This window comes from Ambystoma mexicanum, chromosome 9, assembly GCF_040938575.1.
Source record: "Ambystoma mexicanum isolate Mex_15411 chromosome 9, UKY_AmexF1_1, whole genome shotgun sequence".
Lineage (NCBI taxonomy): Eukaryota > Metazoa > Chordata > Amphibia > Caudata > Ambystomatidae > Ambystoma > Ambystoma mexicanum.
This window is the reverse complement of record NC_090931.1, coordinates 1,057,285,428-1,057,308,349: the sequence shown is the minus strand read 5'-3', so window position 1 is coordinate 1,057,308,349 and position 22,922 is coordinate 1,057,285,428. Positions and strand designations below refer to the sequence as shown.

General features: G+C 44.7%; 1 long non-coding RNA gene across 1 annotated transcript in view; it reads left to right on the top strand.

The window, feature by feature from the left end:
• The window catches only part of LOC138488924 (uncharacterized), a 417,942-nt gene that overhangs the window by 381,081 nt on the left and 13,939 nt on the right, over positions 1-22,922 (top strand). The gene's annotated exons all lie outside the window — the stretch shown is intronic.

Below are 22,922 nucleotides of genomic sequence, written 5' to 3'. Positions count from 1 at the left end.
AATCTTTAGTTCGATCTCTTGTGGTCTAAATTTGGTCCCCAAAACGCATCTCATGTAGTAAACTTCCAAGAGTGCATAAGAAAGTGGTGATTTTGAGATGCTGGCTCCCCTTTTAGTTTTTGGACCTTGAGCAGGCACTGCATTATGCCCAATCACCGCAAGGCTGGTTTCTACTTGAGTTTCCAAATTACCACCAGCAGCAATTCCACCTACATTGCCGTCTTTTAGCAGTAGGAGGGCAGAATTCCCTCCACCATTTTGCTGGAAGTTATTCCTCCACCTTACCTCCAAACCCATAGTTTGGTGATGCGGTAATGCAGTGTTAACTACATTACCACAGGATTACTACTGTTTTCGGACACACTGCAAGACTCATAATGAGGTCCAAAGACTACAGATTCTTATTGATCTTTAATTGTGCTTTCTAGTAGCACTTTTTGGTTGTTTTCCCCTGCTCATTTTTCCCACATTAGCATTTTCAGCATGTATATGCTGTGGAACTGTTTGGCAGTTCGTATCTTAGACTGGTGTTCAATGTAATGGGTCTCTGTTCTGTTTCAATGCAATCTTAAGTATTGTCCACAGGGGATGTTATATCGATGAAAATTGTCAAGGCCAAATATGAATTACTAAGCAAACTTTTGTTATATGGTTTTTAATCTTTAAGGACCCTGATCCCTCAAAAAGAGTCAAACAAAAGGGAATTATTTGAAATTGTGTTGTTCACCAGGTGCAATCCAAAAGTGGATTTTAGCTAGTAAACCATTCATTAAACATCATTGCTTTTTGTAGCACTCTCTTCCAATTCATCAGCATGTAATCAACATAGTGTTATGATAATATGAATTAAAATCTTGGTACAAGTATGTCTCTTCGTACCATGTGATGAATAGTTTGGTTACACATAGTCTCGGGAGGATAGCTCAGCGGCAACGTGCTCGCCTTGGAAGCAAGGCTACACAGGTTGGATCCCCAGGTCCGCGCTTAGAAACCTCTGGGTATTAAGTGCGTTATAAATACCCTATCATGCCATAGTGCAGTTTTTGCTCCCATGGCTATTTGGGCATTTTGTTGTAAATAAGTCTCATGGAATGGAAAAGGTTGTTCAAAAGAGCAGTTTAAACGCACTACAAGATGGATTTGTCTGTTACATGTTGGTTAGTGGTATGGGTGGTTAAAGAAGGCAGGCTGAAGATCAAAAGAAATTCCTGCTGGAGACTACTGGTGCAAATGGTTTGGAGCACGTGTTCTCATTTTCTGAATGTAAAACTTCCATAAGGTAATTGTGTGAGTGGTGGTGTTCAATTTCTTCATTAGGGGAATGCCACCTTTAATAGGAAATTTGGAAAATTGCATCCAAGGAAGCTGTGTCTGATTCTTGTGAATCTTTAGTAAAATGGAAAAGTCTGGCATAGCAGATGTTTGGGGTGTCAGTAAAGCTCATTGTAGCCCCTGCTTTTCCGGCCCGGGTTTGGGGCATAGGTGTACACTTCCCTCACCCGATGCCAGAGACAGATCCCAGGGGAACCAGCCACCCCAAAACCCCACACCAGCGGGGCAGGAAGGGGTGCTTTTCAACTGGCAAATAAAATTGACGTTAAAACAGGGAATGGGCTATGCTCTGAGTTCTTCCTTCCTTCCTTCAATTGTGACACAGACGCCAAGGTGGACTTTTTATGGATCTCAATGCGTAACACCTTTTATTTGTAAAACTCAACATTACAACATTATATAAAGCTTACCTGCTCTAAAGCCTTTCTTCTTGGTTTACCCTGGTGTGATTTCTCTCTGAGGGTTCTGCCCTGTCAGCCCACCCTCCCTTAGAGGGGTCAAAGGTGACCCTTAGGGTGGAACTGACGCAACAAACCCCCATTTACTACCTGGCACCACCCACTTTGTAGATGGCCCCAGTGGATGGTACTGTCCCCTATGCGACCTTTGGCATGCTGCCACTCATTCATTCCCTCTCACACCAGGGTACACAACAACACCTCCCTAACCCTTCCGCTTCCCTTATCTAAACTCCTATCAAACTCTACTCCCCTACTTAATTAATATAATGCACTATTATCTTAATGACTATTACTATAAAGAACTATAAACACACATACATACAAGTACACATTTAAATGCTTTATAAATAATGACAAATAAATATATATCATATTACATGGGGGGTGGCTGCTGCAGTCAACCACCCCTTTTCAACCTCTTCCATGGAGTGCTATTCGTGCAATCTGATTGTTCCTAGGCAGCCCCCTAGCTCAGGGGGCTGCCAGCATCACTGGCGTGTCCCTAGTGCAATCTTTATTCTTTTCAGCAGCCTTGTGCCTAGGGGAACATCCCCACTCACTGCCACGCTCTGAGACACACTTGATCTTCCTTTTGGTGGCCTCCATGCCTGGGCATCACTGCTGCACCCCTCGGTGCATGGTTTCTTCAGGCAGTGTCTCTGTTGACATGGGCACACTGCCAGCCATTCACTGTGGTGTTCAGAGTGTTGCTTACCCGCTGCCCCACCACCTGTCTTTTCTGCGCCAGCACAAGGGGGTGGGCAGTGCACTCTTCAGAGCTCTGGCCCACATTTCAGAGCTCCACCAATCCTCACCCATGCTGCAAGGACATAGCGGCCCAGGGATCTTCTTCACAGACATTCACAGGTCGCACACCACTGCACCTTCTGAGCCACACCTAGCACACATGACTTGTCTTCCGGCCCATCCCATCTGGCCCCGTGGTATGTCATCACTACCCATCCAAGCTGTCTCATGCACGCAGTTCCATCCGGCCAGCCCTGCTCTTCTCCCCAGGCCACCAGCACATACAGACCAGGAAATAAAATGTTGGGTCCACCTGGTCTGGCCCACGGCTGAGTCGACGTCTGGCATGGCCCCAGGGGTCATCAGCTCCTCTAGGCACAAAGCCTGGGCCAGGCTTTGGAAATGTTCCCAGATGGTGACCCCGGGAAGCCTTCCTTTACTGACTCCTTGTACTGCACTCTTCTCCGACTGTCTTCCCTCAATGGTCTTTTTTTAGAATGTTCTCTCCCCCGCTCAGTCCAGTCGTGGGCAGTGGAGGTTCTGTCCAATGTTGCATAACTTTCTTCTTCTTCATTCTATCCAGCACAATGGTGGGCTGGCTGGTACAGTCCAGGTACGTCCTATGAGGTAACTCATAAACACTACATACACACCATCAAATAAATGTCTTTCTTTGTTTATTTATCATAGGGGAGAAGCATGCATCCCTGCCTAGATATGCCAAATTTGGGCCACGGTCTATATCATTCTTGTTTGAGGATCTGTCCTGTCTCACATCCTTTAATTACCTGTTAACAATTATTTCCCATATGTGGAATCAACCAAGATCCTGAATAAAGGTACCGAAAATCGACAGACTTCTCATTCATGACTTCAAGTTGTTGGACACAGGCCCTCAAAATATTATGCCAATACCACAAGGAAAGAGGATGTCAACATTCTCAGATTTCCAAGAGAAACAAGGTATGCCCACAGGTATACAAGGTTCTACAACTCACAACTAGAACAAATATCAGAAACATACACTGAAATTCTTTGTTTATCTGCTGAAGACGGAGACAGTTCTAAAGTTACAGAAAGTTATGAACTCCTTACAGAACTGAAAAGAGCGCCATCTTGTAAAGACCTTTTGCCAACTGTGTCAAAGCGTTTTGAACATGCAGAAATGTATGATTAAAGATTTAAGCCTCGATTTGTCTGGTGCAGAGTGCTCTAAAGTGTGACAATCATCATATGCCACCATCTCTACTGAATCCTTGTCTTCACCCTACAAAACATACCCCTGGCTTTTAAAGATGCCAAGCAATCTGCGAAGTGATACCGACTCCCAGCACTGATATTCCCGCACTGGCAAGGAAGGTGCATGGTCCAAATATGCTCTTCAGTTTTCTGAACAAGCAGTATTGTCTAGACATTGGCCTGGCTTTCCTGCTTTGCAAAAGTGACCTCGAATGAGGCAGATATGCCCAGACATGGACATGCTGTGCCCAGCGACCCAAGCTATACCTCACTGATGATGTCCAATGAGGCTGAAACATGTCTGGAATTGCTTGTGGTTTCGTGCAGAAAGGATGTGACCTAGCAGTTTAGAATGGACTGGGCCTTCTGATGTGGGACTAAGCCTGATTTTCATATGGGCTTTCCCCTTCTGTAAAGGCACGCATGATGAAAATGGTGGTCTGGAGGGTTGCTCAGAGCAATCGCAGTGGTTTAGATGAATTCAGAACCTTCCAGCCATCACCTTTCCGTTTTTAAAACTCCCGATATCAATAACTATAAAGCTCTGCTGATGAAAAGCATGTACAGAAGGAATGATGGCAACAACAATGATGATGTCAACACAACCACCTGAACTAACCCACCCCCATTTCATCCAAGGGCTGCCAGTTATTTCTAATAAAAGACAATTCAAGCTGAAAACAAAACCAACATGGCCCGCAATTGTTTTCCTTTTGGAAAAACACTTTAATGGGTTGCGCTTCTAGTAGAAACAATATAGATAACAAATTTGTTGTTTTTCCATACATTTTATTAAATCTTTTGTGTATTCTTGCTTCTTGCTCATATTTTCTTTACACAATTAGCAATTTCTATCTCTATTGCATTGACTTTCATGCAGGTCCAATTTTAGTTTCTCTCTTTGCATTATTTTTCATGCAATTCTGGTTTTCAATTCACATACTGGTCAATTTTTTCTCAAATACATTGACTTCCGTATGTGCACACTTGTTTCTCTCAACACGTGTTTCCCCACGGTATATGCCCATGGTTCGTCAGGAGAAATACTAAGAAAAAAGTGTGGAAAAAAGGAATAGAATGAAAAAATAAGTAATTAAAGTGATGGCGTGGGAGAATAACCTCATCAGGTAGTAAGGCCTGTTTAATTCACTCACCTAAATTCGAATTTTCTCTTGCTGTCAATAGAAGTCTCTCTGGATTCTTATGTATATTTTATCATATTTATTTCTCTCATTTATTTTCTTTTTATCTTTTTTTCGCTCTTTTTCAAAAATATTCAGAGTACTTACATCTAAAAATAATATAAAGCAAAATAATTTATTTAGACCATTCTTAGAATTTGATTTGTAGTGTGCACAGTATCTGGAACAGCATGCTTCTCAAAAGTACCATTTTCTTTCAGAGCCTACTGCTATTTTTCCCAGGATACCAGGGCTTCTAGTATCTCCTATTTTTGCTTCCTTTCTAGCAAGTGAAGAAGTTCAAAAGAAAGCATTTCATGACTATTCTTGGATTCAATTACCTTTTAATTCTGTAGTTTTTCCCCGGTTCGATTGCCTTGGACATGCCGGGATCCACGCTGATGGTTTGTCTAACTCCCTTTGCTTTTGTAGCCCGTGATCGCCTAACGCATGACGTCACCGCTCAACGTAGCGCGATGATGTCACGCGTCACGCAAATACGGCAGGCAGCCCTTTTGGATTGTGTATTTGTAAAAAAGCCAGTTGCTTTTGCTACCTCTTACTTTAGTAATTTTCCTAAGTAGTTTGTGACAGAAGGAAGAAGTATTTAAGAATGAAAAATTACTTTAAGGTAAGAAGATAGACAGGATTGAGAGGAAGATTGAGTGAGGTGGAAACATGAAATAAAGGAGAATCCATAAATCACAGAATCAATAAAGTGGACAAGAAGTGAGGCGAACATATTTTTTCAATTTTTCTTCTCCCAAGTTAAGTACAAGAACAGAAAAATTATGTAAACAAAAAATGGTAGTTTGAGCCAACAGTATAAGTAGCAATTTGCAGAATATAGTCTTTTGCAGTATTCATATAATAACTATTTCACTCTAATTATAATTAGGAAAAGTGTACAATATGGACAATAAGTAACAGTTGAGCAGAAATCTGGCTTTTATAACCAATAGGCCATCTCATGTTCTGAATTCAGGCCAGAGTGGCACGTGTCCAGAGTACATATCCATTTTGCTTCTCTCCTTCTTAACAGGAGTTCTCTGTTTTTCTCCTCTCTCCGGTGTGTCAACTCTTTCTAGGCCGAGAAATTTGATTTTTTTATTTCAGTTTTTTTGGTGTTCTTGATTATAGTGTATTGCCATCGGGTGTCTTGTATCATTGTTTTTGATGGCTCTCAAGTGTTCTTGAAGTTTAATTTTCAATGATCTAATGGTGCTTCCAACGTATCTTTTCCCACAGATAGAAGTAATTGCATAGATTACATATTTTGTGTTACAGTTGATGTACTGTTTGATCTTTTGAGATCTTCCCTTTGGCAGCATAATTTCTTTTGTACCATTCTCTATTTGAATGCAGATTGCACAATTTCCACAGCTGTTGGTTCCTGTTGGTGCCGGCACTTTTAAAAAATGTACTTAGATTTTCAGTTCTGTCTTCTTTGCGATGACTAGGGCTGGTTATTTGTTTTAAGGTTGGTGCTCTTCGATAGATTATCCTTGGCTTGACTTCTATATTTTGTTTAATTATTTCGTCACGTTGTAAAATATTCCAATGTTTTTTCAGAAGCTTATTTAGAACAAATGCTTCACTATTATAAGTAGTAATGAAGTCTACTTTTGTCTGTGTATTTTTCAATTTTGGTTGGTCTTTTAACAAATCTGTCCTTGGTATTTTTTCAGCTTTTCTTATTGCTCTATCCACTTCTTCTATTTTGTAGCCTTTCTTTACAAACTTTTCTTTGAGATTTGATACATGTTCATCATATTTGTCTTTAGAACTACAGTTCCGTTTTGTTCTCAGTATTTCACCATAGGGTATATTCTTTATTATATGCCTGGCATGGTTACTTTCCGCATGTAGAACCTTGTTTACTGTGACGCGGAGGCCCGCAATTGTAACCATGCTTGTTACACTTGGTTAGCTACCAGAAAGAAGGCCTAGTACATCTTCAATCCACACTGCTGCCATTAATTTTGTTTTGACTTGGTTTGCTGCTCTTTGTGCTGTTTGTGGGACTGACACTTGTCTTTGGATGCTCAAAGTCCTCTTTGGAGGGGCTATGGTCAGCAACGTCTGTTACAGCCATTTGATCACATTTCTGGGGGAAATCTGGAACTTTAAAATTTGAAAATATCCATTTGCTGCAGCCTTTGGTTATGGCAACCACTACTCAAGCTGCACCCTATCATAAGTAACTGTTCTTGCACCTGCTGTGCTTAGGGTCCTCTTTCTCACTGTGATTGTTTCTGATTGCTCTCTGTGATAGAAGGTCCACACCTGTTTCCGCCCACTCCCTGGCCTATACCATCACGGAATTGACATTTTCTGCCTCTTTGTCCTGGGACCTTAGCATGCGTCCTGTTTCTGCCTGTTCTCTGCACTTTGCCATCAGGGGACTGTTAGTTACTACCTATTCCCTTTGGCAAAGGAGCATGGCCTGGTATTACTTTATAGTTAAACCTGCATTCATTTTAGCTTCCTTGTAGACAGTGTTCCTTCATTTTCGTTTAAGCTGTTCTTGAGCTTAATTGACCAAAAGTTTCATTTAGAGACCTTCATTTAACCTGAAATTCACATGTGCAATCCCCAGCACCACCACAGAGTCACTCATTCTTCTGAGGCCGAAATAATTAGCACCATTGTGTTGAGTAAGAACATGCCTTTTTGTTATTTGCATAAAAAGCACCATGATATCCCAGGGTGGGTGAATGTACAAATGGAAATGTATGTGCGTGCCTGCTGGGACTCCTCTTAAGGGCTTTCCTAGTAAAGTAGCAAATCCAATTCTGTTTGCCTTTGCATTTTTGGATGGTCCATGACAGGAGTACATCACTGACCACCCAAATGAGGTGCTGTCACAGTGAGGCGACACAACCCTTGGTGTGGCGATGTCCCTTTAAGGGACGGGCACGCGGCGCGTAACGTTGCACGCCGGCGCATGCATTATAAATAAAGGGGGCTTTCCCCGGCACGGCAGTGCGACCGGGAAGCCCGAGACGATCAGACGTGTCCAAGTGAGTCTGTCGTGCTTGGGGGCTTACGGGCATCGCCATGGGGTCTGACACACTCCCAACAGTGGCGACGATGTTGGTGGAATGCCTGGGCCCGGCAGTGATTGTGTTTTCAATTTTTCATCATGAAACGAGGATCGCAGATGATGTTCGTTTCACGCCGTAGGCTGTGCATTTACCATGTGGCAGGCAGCCATCTTAGATTTTGGCCCGTGGACACTCTCTGAGCTCCGGTTCGGCCGGTGAGGGGCAAGCAGACCCACATTTTTGGAAAATTGATTGCAGGCTGTTATACCTGTGCATTTATGCTCAGGATTTGGATTTTCTTTTTATTTCTGAGCCTCCTACGTCGAGTGAAGGCGAGGTGAAGGGCTGATTGGGCTGGGCCTGCTTAGCCCACAACCTCCCTGGCTCAATCTTTGGGACCCCTGTGCCTGACCACTGCACTGCTGCGGCTGTGAACTGCCATATTCATTGTCCTCTTCATCATCATTCCTGTGGGTGTGGTGCACTGCTACTCATCATTTTCATCATCATCATCACCAGGTTTGGACTTGTGTTACATGGGTGTGTTTGGACTGGTGGCAAGTGGTTCCCAGGAGGGGACTGAACTGTGGTTTGGGGGTGAGTTGCGGCCCCTAAGAGTCACGCTGGGGGTGCCTGTGCGCTCTAACCCATGTATGAATCAGATGACCAGGACGGTGAGAAGCCTGGAGATCTGCAGCAACCTCAGGTGCAGCCACAACCTCAAGCGCAGCCTCAACAGCAACAGCCTCAGGTGCAGCCACCACCTCAGGTGCAGCCTCCGGCCCCGCAATTGCCTCATGTCCCACCAGGGGCACAGCCAGTTGTACAATAGCCCCCTCCAGCCATGGCACAGATGCGGGCCCCGGCGGCCCTGCAGCCCATCCCGTAGTTTGATGTCTCAGGCCCGCCATCCAGCCTGGGGCCCAGATGGAAAAGGTGGGTGGATCGTCTGGATATGTACTACCAGGCAACTATGAAAACAGACGATGATAGCAAGCTTGCAACCATACTGTATGCGGCTGTGGTGCAGGAAATGTTTGAATCACTGCACACAGCTGACGGCACCTATGCAGCTGCAAAGGCTGCTCTTCAGGCTCACTTCCTGCCCCTTGCCAATGCTGACTATGAGAAGTTTGTGATGTTGTCGGCTCGGCAGAAGGAGGAGGAGACGCTGGACACCTTTTATTGCCGCCTCAAGCGCTTATCCATCGCATGTGCATGGGGTGATGCGGAAGACATGATACGAACTATGCTCATTCAGGCATGCTCGTCTGGCAAGCTGAGACGGCAGGTGTTGAGGGAGCCAGGCATCACGCTCGCTCGCATCCACCAGCTAGGACGCTGCCATGAGGTTTCTGAGGCTTGGGCATCCAGAATGGAGGCTGGATCGCACACAGTGAAAACAGAGGAGGTGTGTGCCATGTGGCAGGGCGGCAGAGGTGCCAGAAGACCTGGATCTAGCTTTCGTGACAGGAGCGGAAGAGCTGGTGAGTCGTGCCAGAAGTGTGGCTATGATTTACCCCACCCTGCCGAGTGCTCTGCGGCGGGAAGAACTTGTGGAAGGTGTAGCCTGGTGGATCACTATTCCCGGGTGTGTAAGGCACCCCTGCCCGTGATGGTGCCCAGAGGACTGGTTCGGTCAGGTTTCTTTTATCAAAATCGCCCCCCCGAATGTGGCCCAGGTCGACCAGGGCGAGGAGGATCCCTCAGCGGAAGAGAAGGAAGAGTTGGAGGAAGAGAACATCTTCTTCGAATCGTGTGTGGGGGTCCTCAAGTCAAAGAACAGACGCCAGCCGAGGTGTGTGGTGGAGGTTAACAAGTCACCCGTCCCAGTGTTGATAGACACAGGAGCCTCGGTGAATGTGATGGCCCGTGGACACTATGACGCTATGGACATTCCTCCCAGGCTGGTCAGCCCGAAGGCTCGCATCTCTGCTTTTGGGGGCTCGGAACCCATCCCGCCGGATGGTGGTTTTGTAGCGAAAGTGGAACACAATGGCTCGCAGATAACTGCCCAGTTCTACGTCACACCAGTTAGTATGAACACTCTCCTGAGTTGTGCTGCAGCAGAGGCCCTCGGCATTGTCAGCTTTGCATACTCAGTGTATCTGGAGGACATCAATGATCTCGATCTCCTGGACAAATACTCCACTCTGTTCCACCGGATTGGACAAATGGCTGGTGACCCCGTCAGGCTGCACATTGATGAGTCGGTGCAGCCATAGCCCTGAAACATTGGAGAGTGCCTTTTCATCTGCGGGAGCAGGTGGACAAAGAGTTGGACAATCTCGTGAATCTAGATATCATCGAGAAGGTGGAGGGTCCGACTCCATGGGTGTCCCCAATCGTTCGATATGAGGCTACCCAACAAGGCCATTAAGCGGGAGAGACATCTTACACCAACTATCGATGACATCATTGTGGAGGTGCAGGGTGCTCAGTTTTTCTCCAAATTGGACCTCCCAGCTGGCTACCATCAGGTAGTTCTACACCCCGAATCGAGATACATAACCACGTTTTCCACCCACCGAGGACTCTACCGATACAAGAGACTCAGTTTTGGCATGTCATCGGCAGCTGAGGTGTTCCAGAACATCATCCGAAGAGCCCTCGCCGACCTGGACAGCGTTTTGAACATTAGTGATGACATCCTAGTGTTTGCCAGAACTGAGGTTGATCATCTGCGCAAGCTGGCAAGGACTCTTGAAAGGCTACAATCGCTTGGCCTCACGCTCCACAGAGAAAAATGTGAGTTCCTGCGCCCATCCATTGAATTCTTTGGTTTCGTCTTCAAGGAGGGAGGGGTGTCACCAGATCCAATGAAAGTTCAGGACATCAAGAAGGCCCAACCGCCTGAGTCAGTGTCTGATGTGAGGAGCTTTCTGGGTATGGTGACCTACTGTGGATGCTTCATTCAGAACCTGGCCTCCAGATCTGAGCCCCTGAGGGCCCTTACAGAGAAGGAAACTGCCTGGCAGTGGAGCCCCCTCGATCAGGCGGCTTTCGACGACATCAAGAGCGCACTCACGGCAGATGACACCATGGCATTTTTTGATCCTGTCCTGCAGTCAGAAATCATCGTGGATACCAGCCCGTTTGGCCTGGGGGCCGTGTTAAAGCAGGTTGATCGCGATGGTGGTGTCCGCCCAGTGGCCTATGCCAGCAAAGCGATGTCTGACACCGAACAGCGGTACTCACAAATTGAACGTGAGGCCCTGGCAGTGCCATGGGGTTGCCGGAATTTCAGGATCTATATCCTGGGGTGCCCAGTGGCTGTAATAATTGACCACAAGCCCCTGCTTCCCATTCTGGCGGGGTCCTCATCCAAACCGCCGGCGAGGATAGAACGGTGGATGCTTGCCCTTCTGGAATACAGGGTTACCCTAGTATACCGGCCAGGAATGAACAATGCTGCGGACTATCTTTCAAGGCATCCAGGAGTGACAAGTGGGGAGGAACAGGACACGTGTGCAGAAGAGGCAGACGATCACGTTCGCATGGTGGTGGAGGCAGCGACCCCCAATGCCATGCCACTCGTAGATCTGGAGGCAGCGGCAGCAGGTGATGAGTGCTTCCAGATATTAAAGCACGCCATGCAGCAGGGTTCTTTGAAGACGGTGCTGGAGTCCCTGGCCGGGCGCACACAAGATGCCAAGATAGGGCTGGAGCAGCTGTGGAAGGTGTGGGAGGAGCTGTCATTCTCGGCCTCCGGTCTTCTGCTGAGAGGCAACCGAATAGTCGTACCCCAATCAAAGATCCAGGAGGTGATCACTCTGGCCCACCATGGACACCAGGGCGCCGCGAAGACCAAGGCCCAGCTGAGCCTCAAGGTGTAGTTCCTGGAGTTAGAGCGGCCTGTGTCTGGTGTCAGGCAGCGTCCCCTCTGCAAAGAGAGCCAGCGATTGAGGCCTTGCCCCGAGGCACGAGGCCTTGGGAAGTGGTACATGTGGATTTCGGATCCACCACGCTGGGCACCCACTTCTTGGTCATTGTGGATGTGTACTCTCGATATCCAGAACTGGAGTTCATGGGCTCAGTGGCTTTTGAGCATGTGGTGGTGGCCATTGAGAAGGTCTTCGCTGCCCACGGATTTCCCCATACTCTGTGCTCCGACAACAGGGCACCATTCCAAAGTGAGCGGTTCATGGAGCTGATGGAGGGGTATGGGGTACACCACAGGAAAATCACCACCCTCTGGCTGCGGGCGAATGGCGAGGCAGAGAGACTGATGAGGACACTAAACAAGACAATCAGGATAGCCCAGGGCCAGGGACAGTGCCTGCAGCGAGCCCTTTATCAATTCCTGCATGTTTATCACACTACCCCCATGCGTCCACGGGAGTGGCACCGGCTGAAGCCCTATTCAAACGGTGCCCCCGAGGTTTGTTGCCGGAGGTGGGGGAGAAGGAACCCGTGGTCATTGATGATCAGCAGGTGGAAATGGATTGCCGGCTGAGGACCGAACAGGAGAACGCCAGGAGAGGACTTCGCCCGCAGCGACTGGAGCCGGGAGATGAGGTGTTCATCAGGAACCATCACCCCCATGGAAAGCTCTCTCTCCCCTACGAACCTGAGCCACTTGATGTGGTGGCCGTCAAGGGGTCCATGGTGACAGCCTCTGATGGGCGGTCGGCTGTCACCCAGAATGTAAGCTTCTTTAAGAAGTTTGGGGACCCCAGAACTGAGCCACCCCTTGAACCAGACCGGATGGAAGCACCTGATGACGGGGGAGGTCAACCCCCCATGCCAGCGTCCCCTGCCAGGGGAGGGCCACCAGATGGACTACCCATGCCGGAGGTAGGCAGGAGGTACCCCCAGAGGTCTGGGCGAGGGAAACCCGCTTACCTCAGCAATTATGTGTTGGGACATGTTTCATGAGTGATCTGTAGGCTCACATGCTTAGTTATGGGGATCCAGGGTGGCTGTTAATAAAGGGGTGTGTGGGGGTTTGATGTGTTTGTTAAATGAAACAGTCGTGTTTGACATGTGTTGGTAGTTGTATAGACTAATAAAGTATTGTTGTTTGTCCTCATGGAAAAGGAGGAGTGTGGCGATGTCCTTTTAAGGGACGCGCACGCGGCGGCGTGACATTGCATGCCGCTCCGTGGATTATGAATAAAGGGGGCGTTCCCGGACACGGCAGTACGACCAGGAAGCCCGAGACGATCAGACGTGTCCCAGTGAGTCTGTCGTGCTTGGGGGCTTACAGGCATCGCCAGGGGGTCTGACACACTCCCAACACTTGGTGGCAGACCGACCCAGCTGGTAACAGCCCGCCACCCAATTTAAGGGCCTGAGCAAAGTGAGAGTCCCTTACTTTGGGCGGCGGGCAGTTAGCGACAGCAATCGGCCCACCCCCCGAGTGTTATATTGCCATTAGCACCTGTATAGGTCATACGCGGGTGCTAAGGGTGTGTATAACTACTTAAAAAAAGGAAAACCTACAATGAGATGCAGCACCACTCTCTGTTTTTGGGGTTCATTTTCTGTGTTGATGACCGTGATGTAATCAACAAGGAAACAGCCTCCGAAAATGGAGCGCAGTGCGGCAGCGCCAGTTAAGTTTTCTTTTTTGTCTTGTTTCCCACACCCATGGCACCCATGTATAAACTACATGGGTCCTTAGAGGTGTGGGGGGAGAGGGGAAGGAGGAGAGGGGAAGGAGTGCTGGCCAGCAGCACTCAGGCTGCTCGGAAAGCAAGCCTATGCCAGAGTATTCAACCTGCATTACGAACTTCCTGATTGGCCAGCGACACCTTCCAAGGTGCTAATGTAGATTTTCCCTTAGAACAAAAGGAGTAATCTTTTCTTGTGTGCTCTCCAAAAAATAACATGCCTCTCTAATGATTAATTACCACAAATGGTGGCAGGATCAGGCTGTTTGGTGTTTCATGTCACTCATGTATGTACTCATGTATGCAGTGTATCCTGGCACGTAGAGTAAACCAGAGAGTCATGTAACAAGGGGTGCATGCTATAATTCATAAATTTTCAGTTCACTTTTACTTTTAAATAAAATGTTCTTGGTGAAATGACGGAAAGGTTCCCTAGCATGTGAACCTCACGCTGAATTGAAATAATTTTTTGCTCAGAAATTCAAAGAGCCCTAGCAAACAAGATTGCGACTCTTCAAAGTAAAATCACCAGCAAAAGAGCATCCCTGAATGACACCCTCAACTCAAAAATTCCGGACAAGCCCATGCCCACTGACCTAGCCCGCTTCCAATTCGCCAAAGTCAACATACTGGAAGTCGAAAAAATTATCTTGTCCCTGAAACCGTCTAATTGCCAGGGAGATCTATGCCCTGCACAGCTCATTAAAGATGCTGCCCGCGACCTCTCCCCTTTCATTACAAAATTGATCAATGCCTCCTTTGCCACTGGCTCCATCCCTACTAACCTAAAACAATCCTGGGTACTATCTCTACTGAAAAAACCCACACTTGACCCAGCCATACCCACAAACTACCGTCCCATAACTACTGTTCCCTTTCTACTAAAAATTCTGGACAAGGTTGCCTATGTACAAATACAGAAGCACCTGGAAGAACACAACCTCTTAGGCTCTAGACAATCTGGATTCCGTCCCCAACACGGGACTGAAACCGCCCTTATTGACTTGAAAGCGCAGATCGATTCGCTCAGAGACAACGGGCAAGCCGCCCTACTCCTCCTCCTCGACCTTTCTGCAGCCTTCGATCTGGTCGATCATTCTGTCCTTTGCTCACACCTCCACACTTCGGCTCACTTCTCCAGTGAGGCCATCACCTGGATCACATCCTTCCTTAACGGCAGGACTATGAGGGTCTTCTCTCCCACGGCGGCAGCAGACCCTATACCCATCACATGTGGTGTACCTCAGGGCTCCTGTGTCTCCCCCACATTATACAACATATTTACCAAGCCCCTTTTCGATGATTTGGATCATCTCGGTATCACCTACACTAACTATGCAGATGATACTCAGATCCTCCTTCCGCTTTCAGGAGATTATGGAAAGGATTTGGCCTTGCTAAATAGGGTGTACATCATCATCCAGGCATGGATGGCTACTCATGGACTATGCCTGAATGATGATAAAACAGAACTCATCATCTTAGGCACCACAATCAGTATAAAGAAACTTGGCCCGGCCTATAACTCCTTCATGATTGACGGGAACAACATCAAAGTCGGACAAGAGGTCAAAACATTGGGATTCTATCTAGATTCCAATTTTTCCCTCAAAAGACAAGTGAGCTCCCTTGCATCCTCCACGGCTTACACGTGCAAATTAATCTGTGCAACCAAACCTTTCCTGTCTGACACTAGCTGTCTGACACTCGCCAGAGCCCTCATACTGTCTCGCCTCGACTATTGTAATGCCCTCTACCTAGGATCCACCAAGGCCACCACCAATAAACTGCAAACCCTTCAGAACAACGCTCTCAGAGCAGCTCTGGGCATTTCCAGAAGAGAACACATTACAGGTTTCAGCCAACAGAACAATTGGCTCTCCACCAGAGATAAAATTCTCTTAAAAACGGCATCTCTCACCCACAAGTCTCTCAACAACGCAGCCCCAACCTACCTGATCAACAGGTTCCACAAACAATCCTCCTCAAGACCCGTCAGAACCGCATACAAAGATTGCCTATCTGTCCCCCACTACAAACGGGCCACCATAGGAGGCAACAGCTTCCCGGTAAAAGCTGCCAAGCTCTGGAACTCCCTGCCTCCAAACCTTAGAGTAGACTTGCCTTATCAGAACTTCCGTTCCAAGTTAATCTCATGGCTGAAACTGGAGACCCACTAAGACTAGGTAGTGTCCAGCGCTACACGCACACATCGTAACCACGTGTGCCTCTTGCTTACCTGTATATTACATTACCGCCTGCTGGCCTTACTGATGATTTGTATATACTGTATATAACATTTGTGCATCTATTTTTGTATTATGTATATTCCTCGTGTACTGTAACCAAGCTTCGAAAATTCTTGTAAAGTCTGCGCCCTGATACCCCCGGGTACGCTCGCGCATTATAAATAATAAAACAAACAAACAAACAAACAAATACAAAAATATATCCTGCTGCAAGCCTACTGCACTCTAATCGAGGAGAAACAGATTCCTAATTACCAATTTACTCAATATCACAACATATGTTCAAAACCATTTCAGCTCAAAATTCAAACATTCATAACAAGAATTGTAGATTTGATATTTACATATGATCCCACTTGATTTTATGTCTGGTTCTGATATAAAACAATTTGTTTGTAATACAATAACATCTTACAAACAATATATTCCTTAAAATCAAGAGACGGGTTGCTGGATCAAAATTGCTCAAATCTTTATGAAAGCAAGCAAGACTTAAATTTCAGTTCAACCTTATATAATTCTAATTTGTAAAAGAATTACATAAAAAATAACAATTCTTTCCACACTAACTAACCTGCAATGTTCTCTGGTGAATTTCAGAACACATTTTTGATGTTCAATGACACCTTGTAGTGTTCTTAGAACTGTTAACATGTTATATACATATTACCTATTAAGTGTATAAATTATAGCCAAATAAACTCCCCACAAATTCAAAATTAAAATTGTCTAACTTATCAATTCTCCTGTAAATCTTGCCCGACAGCTGAAAGACTGTTAGATTTCCTTTGTACAATATGAATACATTTGATTTTTCAGAGGATACTGTAACAAATCTAGGGAATTCGTCCCATCTCCCCAAGGGGGGGCCTCCCCCTTTGAGGGTAGGGAGGTGAGCCGGCTCTGCAAGACCCTCCCTAGGGGCCTGGGCAAGAGGGACCTCACTGGGAGAGACTCCCCCTTTGGGGACAAAGACTCCCGTTCCGCTGAGGAACTCCCCAAACTATTCCCATGGTGACATACATGGGACAAACTGATGTGCAAAACACTACTACCTTTAGAAGATTGGTCGAAGACGAACATAATGTATGACATTCTCCTCAAGAGAAAGAATCTGTCACTTCAAGAAAAAACATCCAGTTGACTATGATGCAGAGGTTGAAAATAGAGGCCATGCAGAACAAGTAAGAACGAGAGAGGCACGTACACCAGCAGGAGAGGCCCATTGGAAACACAACACCTGACAGTGGCAGAGCCGAGCAGAGTCGCAGAGCTCATGAAGTTCAGAACTTCTTTGCGCTAGAGAGAGAAAGAGAGAGAGAGAGAGAGAGAAACGCCGAAGCACTAGTGTATGCAGGTGGAAAGAAGCGGAGGGGAAGAGAACCTAGATTCCGGTGGTAGCACGACCACAGACCTTCCGTGGTGGGCAGGCTGCCCAATCAATAGTGCCAAAACCAACAAGCTGATACTGCAGCAACCTGTCCGGTTATCAGAAGTGATACTGGGATGCCAAGTGGAGCAAGAAAAACATGCTGCCGAGGACAAGCCGGCAAGGGATAGGGAGGATAGGAATGGTCCCAAGCGGATGCAGGACCCAGAGACGACCCCCTGTAAGGACAGAGGTAATGGGGAGTTAGGAGGCCTGGCAGGCCGCAGAGGATTTGATAAAATTCAAAAGGAACTCCCAGTGAAATTGATGAAAGTTTGTATATAACATAGAAAATAACTTGTCCTGGTGAAATTGAAAAAAAAAATATAGAATTGATGAACTTGAAATATAATAGTCTGAGAAAGAGAATCCTGAGTGGTACTAAGAAAGAGGTCAATAAAACTGGGATAAAGTTACAATGGGAAGAGGGGATGTGGCCCTGTTATGCAAGAAAGTGAGAGTATAGCCTATGTGAGAGAAAGGACTATGAGGCAAGAGAAACCTATGAGATAAAAGAAACAGAAAAGGCACACCACGTAGGAGAGTATATCTTACCAAGCTACATAAGGCCAAATATCCTGGAACCAAGAACAGATTAAAGTCCAAGAAGGGAAGAATTACAAGATTGGATATTAAGAGGACAAGCGTTGGTACGGAAGGTGACCAAAGACTATTTAAAGATTGGGTATTATGAAGAACTCTGAAAGTTAAAGAAAACTGTTACACCATCAGGACAATGGAGCAATTCCCCTGACCATAGTTTACTTGATTAGTGGTTGGGTAAGTTAGGGTTAGAGTTTGGGCAGTGGTCTTTGATATTTTCTTCTTAAAGGTAGGGAATGCCATTAGTGTTAGGGAAAGGTAGTCCATATTCCTATTATTTAATACAAATATACTGAAAATATCATCATAGTGTCTGCATCCTTCTTCTCATCTGCCACAATACCTTGTAGCAATCACTGTCGGAAAAAAGAGGGAACATATCCACTAGTTGTAATTTTTAGTTCAAACTGTTTAGGTTGAAAACATTTTTTATGAAGGAATTCCCCTATCCAACTTACCTCTAGAAATAAATACAGAATAATAATAGGTTCTTTCAAGAAAACAGACCCCAAACACTGATGTGAGCTAGCTGTTACCCTCAGCAAAACAAATGTTCCGATTACATACACCGGGAAAGACCACACATTTGCACGTCTTACCTGAAAATGACATAGGGCAACTTCAACAGTTATGTGCCAATTATGTACTGGTGGTTAGGAGATGTTGCCATTGCTTTAGAGTGGATAGACATATTCTTAGCAAATCAGAATTAATGATAATCAAAATTCCCTTCAATTATACTAACTTGAAGGATCCAACCTTTAATTCTTATTTACACAAATAAAAATTGGCCCATGAATCAATGAGGTATATCTTTAACAAAAATCAATATGTACAAACTAGAAAACGTAATCATGATATGGTGAGACAATGTTGTGTCCTTGCACCATCACTTTTCTGCATTTTCATAAATCTTTTAATTATCAAATGAGTAGAAAGGAAGTCTAATGCACCCAGATTAGGGCAGGGCAATAGTCGGCTACTTTTGTTTGCAGTCTATGTGATCCTCATCTCTCTGACCCCATCGAGATTATGAAAGCAAGTTCTTATGAAGGATGTACCCAGAACTGGCTCACACTAAACTTTGAGAAGATCAAGTTAATGTTTTTTTGTTCCTCTTGTAGAAAATAAATGGCATATCAAAGTTGTAGGGCACACTATAAAGCAAGTAGAAAGCTTTGATTATCAGGGTTCTAGGTTTACAAGTAATGGCAGCTGACTAGCCAAATTAGAGAAACAATTACTTACCCTAGAAAGGTATAGTAATACTGTGCTGATATGTTCACATAAACATGGCAATGGAGCACTTTCCCCAATGTCCACTAGCACCTTGAAGCGTCTCTTGTTCTTGATGGAATTACTAAAAAGGATCTCAGACCCAAATTACCGGAAAGACTCAAAGAATATGGCAAAGTACTACTTTATGATCAGCGCAATTAAGTAGGGCAATCTGGTAAACAAGGAAATGTATTCCAAGCGCTCACACTTAAGGTTTGATTATACAAAGGCTTCATACTTCGATGTAGATCAGCTATGACGTCATCATACATGGCAAACTGTAAAACATATTGAAGGGAGGGATTGTTTAAGGGAGCATATGTTCCACTATGTCATATTAGTATTAGTAACGTTAATGGATGCCCCCTTATTTTGTAGGTATGTCTTGAACCACCTCTAAATACGTAAAATACAGATTATAGCAGAATAACAGCAGCGGATTGGCTTGTGAGACATTGTATAGTTTGTTACTACATAGACACCTATGATTGGTTGGCATTCTCTCCCGATCTTGGACATTCGGCTCGTTAGCAGCATGTGAGCAAAACAAAACTCAGGTGCAGAGAACAACGTCAGACTACTACTCACTTGCCCAATTACTCCATCATCTCTCATTGGTCCGGCCTTAACCCAAGGCTTCATGTTTGTAGTTGATTTTGCAGCCTGCTTTCTGCTGTGGGACTTTCATGTGAGTGTAAGTACACCATTATCTTCATCTGGGGCTTAATGAATAGCCCTTGTTTCTGACCTCTGAATCACACGTGAGAAGACCACGATTTTGTCCATTTCAACCTTTTATTTAGTGCTATTTAATTTAATTAGGCTGGGTGTCATTACTCCTCTTGGCCTCTGGAGACTTGGTTGCTCTTTCTCACATAAGCTTTCTGCATCTTTAATTGCCCAATACTTGGCACTTGCAGATGTTTTCTTCTTTGCTTGATCTAAGAGAAATATGTCTTATATACATGGCTTATTCTCTTGACTCCCTTTGTGCCTTGCAATTTTTCCTTGATATGGCATCCTTGATCCCAGGCCAATAGACTCCTCTTTATTCCTCGCACAAAGCTGTTTTTCCAGCATCTCATTACTCTGCAGCCCTGGTCTGTCTCTGAGGTAGCTTGATTGGTATCAACACAAGTCTGACATCTCGAGGCTGCTTTAGTCATGTACATTTTCTTCTCCAACAAGCTTCCATATGTCTCATCTACCTTGCATTTCTGCGTATGTACATTCACTTAATCTCTGCTTACTTATTTCTTTGGTGCACATGATTGCTTTATGTTCATTTACATGTTTTTCTTGTTACTTCAGCTACATTTCATTCTTTAAGTATGTGCATATCGTTTCAGTGTGTCCTCATGTCTTTCCTTCATGATGTCACTCTGTAGCTGTCAGATTTTCTTTACAGCTCTTCAAGCCTTAGTGGTTCCTGCAAATCTCTCACTACCTTTCAGTTTGTGGGTACATGTGATACGGTTGTCTGAGTGCATATCGTCTCTCATACACTTGATGCAGCATTGGGACAATACCTGTTATCACACATAGGGCTCGTCTACTGCTTTTCCAGTATGACACAGGTGAGAGAGCAGAGTCTATCAGTGGCATACACATCTGCTACTCTACACCAGTTTACAAATGTACAATATGCAGGCTAGGGCAGATGCAACCTTTGGAGCTGAAATATGGGGCATGTCAAATCTACAAGGTTGGAAATAACTGAGAACATGTTTTTGAAAAAGATATTAAACTTACTCTAGATCATCCTGAATGTCACTTTCTGCATTGAAACAAGAAAATGACATATAGTTTATCTGATCAATTATAGCCCTGTTCAATATTGGGTGCGTCTTTGGGCCTCTCCCGATTTGGGAAAGGACAAAAAGGTGCTAGCTGATTTATTGTCTCAAAGTAGTGGGTCAAGCGTAGCTTGGTGCAAAGATATTAAGTTTATGTTGATTTCTTTGGGCCATGAGGACTTTTGGCACAACCCCCATAGAATCAACAGTGGAACTAATTATACAAGGCAGAAGGAGAGTAGTAGGGGAAGGGGATGGAGACAGAAAGGGAGAGACCTGGAGGTGGGAGAAATGGGTGGGGGAGGAGAGAATTGGAAAAGAGAAGGGTGTGAGGGACGGGGAAAGGGAGGAGGTCAAAAGGGTACAGATCCACAGAGGTTGGGGACTATTGTTAATGTCTGATCCCATACGTACTGTGGAATATGAACTCTGTACAAAACGTGATAAACAGTTTGTTAAAAAATAAAACAGTGGAACTAAAGCAATATTGCACCAAGCGTATAATAGCCCTCTAAAAGAAAAGATCCATGCACCAGTTTATTGGAGCCATAAAAAGTATGCAGCATCCTTGGACGTGATATCCCCTCCTTATGCAAAGTCACTTTACATAAGATTCAGGTTTGGTACACTACCTCTGGCTGCATTACAACACGCCTGCTACATGGTCAATTCTGAAGTGTGCCTGGCCTGCTCCGTAGGTAGAGAAAACATTGTACAGTTTCTCTTTTTATGTCCAATTTACAGCGACCTGAGAGCACTTTATCTAAGACCCATCTTGAACACGTTTGTAATACGTTGTAATATAGATGGGCTTGAACCGGTAAGTCTACCAGGAGAAAAAATGTGTACTTTATGCTGTCTCCAAATTCATATACAGAGCATGATTAAAAAGGCAAAAGCATGTCTCAATTGCTTTAAATAGATCATAGGTATTTCAAGTGGTCAACAGATTGAATTGACTGATCAGGACATGTATATCATAATGACTGTTTTAATGTATCGACTTACATGCTTTAATGTTTTTTATTAGCACTGGAGTTTATGAAGGTGCATATATTTATTGATTTGCATGCACTACAATTATTTTACTACATAGGCCCTCATTACAAGTCAGGCGTTACGGGTTTAACGCCTGATTCACACTTTAACGCCTGCTTTTTGCAGGCGTTAAAGTCCAAGGCGCTTTACGGTGCCGTAATTAGCGCCTTCACCCCATCCCCATTATGCCCTATGGGGCAAAAATGGGAATGGGGAAGGGCAAATCGTGAATGGGGAATTACCGCCCCACTCACCTTGGAATGGGGCGGTAATTCCGCCATCCACCATGGTGGAATGCGGCATGGACCATGGTGCTAATAGCAGATTATGGCCTGACTTGTAATGAGGGCCATAATCTTTGATCTTAATAAGCGGCTTGTATTTTATTAATGAGATGTTATTGTTGTTTTTGTATGGCTTTTATGGAATTCAGTCCAAAATAAAGCATGCTTGATTGATATGCATATTATTTATATTTTCAGATATTAGAAAAATATAACTTCAATAAAAGTACACACAATAAAGAAAACCTACATACAGTTGATATAAAAGTAAATATAGACCAGTAACATATTACACAGAAATATAACAAACTAATATAAAACAATGTATGCATCCCAGTAGTGATATCCTTAAATATTTGAAATCAATATATCATAATTGTGTAAATAAAATGTACTTAAATATCTACTTCATAGCATAACTATGTATTGTACCTGAAGAACATAGTATACATAATGTAGCTCCCTGTAATGCATATTACAAAGTAGAAGTCAAAAGTTCATAATTGTTTCCCTAGGAATTAGATATAACCAATACATATTTGAAAATATATAAGTAGTACATCAAAAATAAAATATCAAAACTATACAAAAAGAACCCAAACCTTACCACTAATGTTCACAAT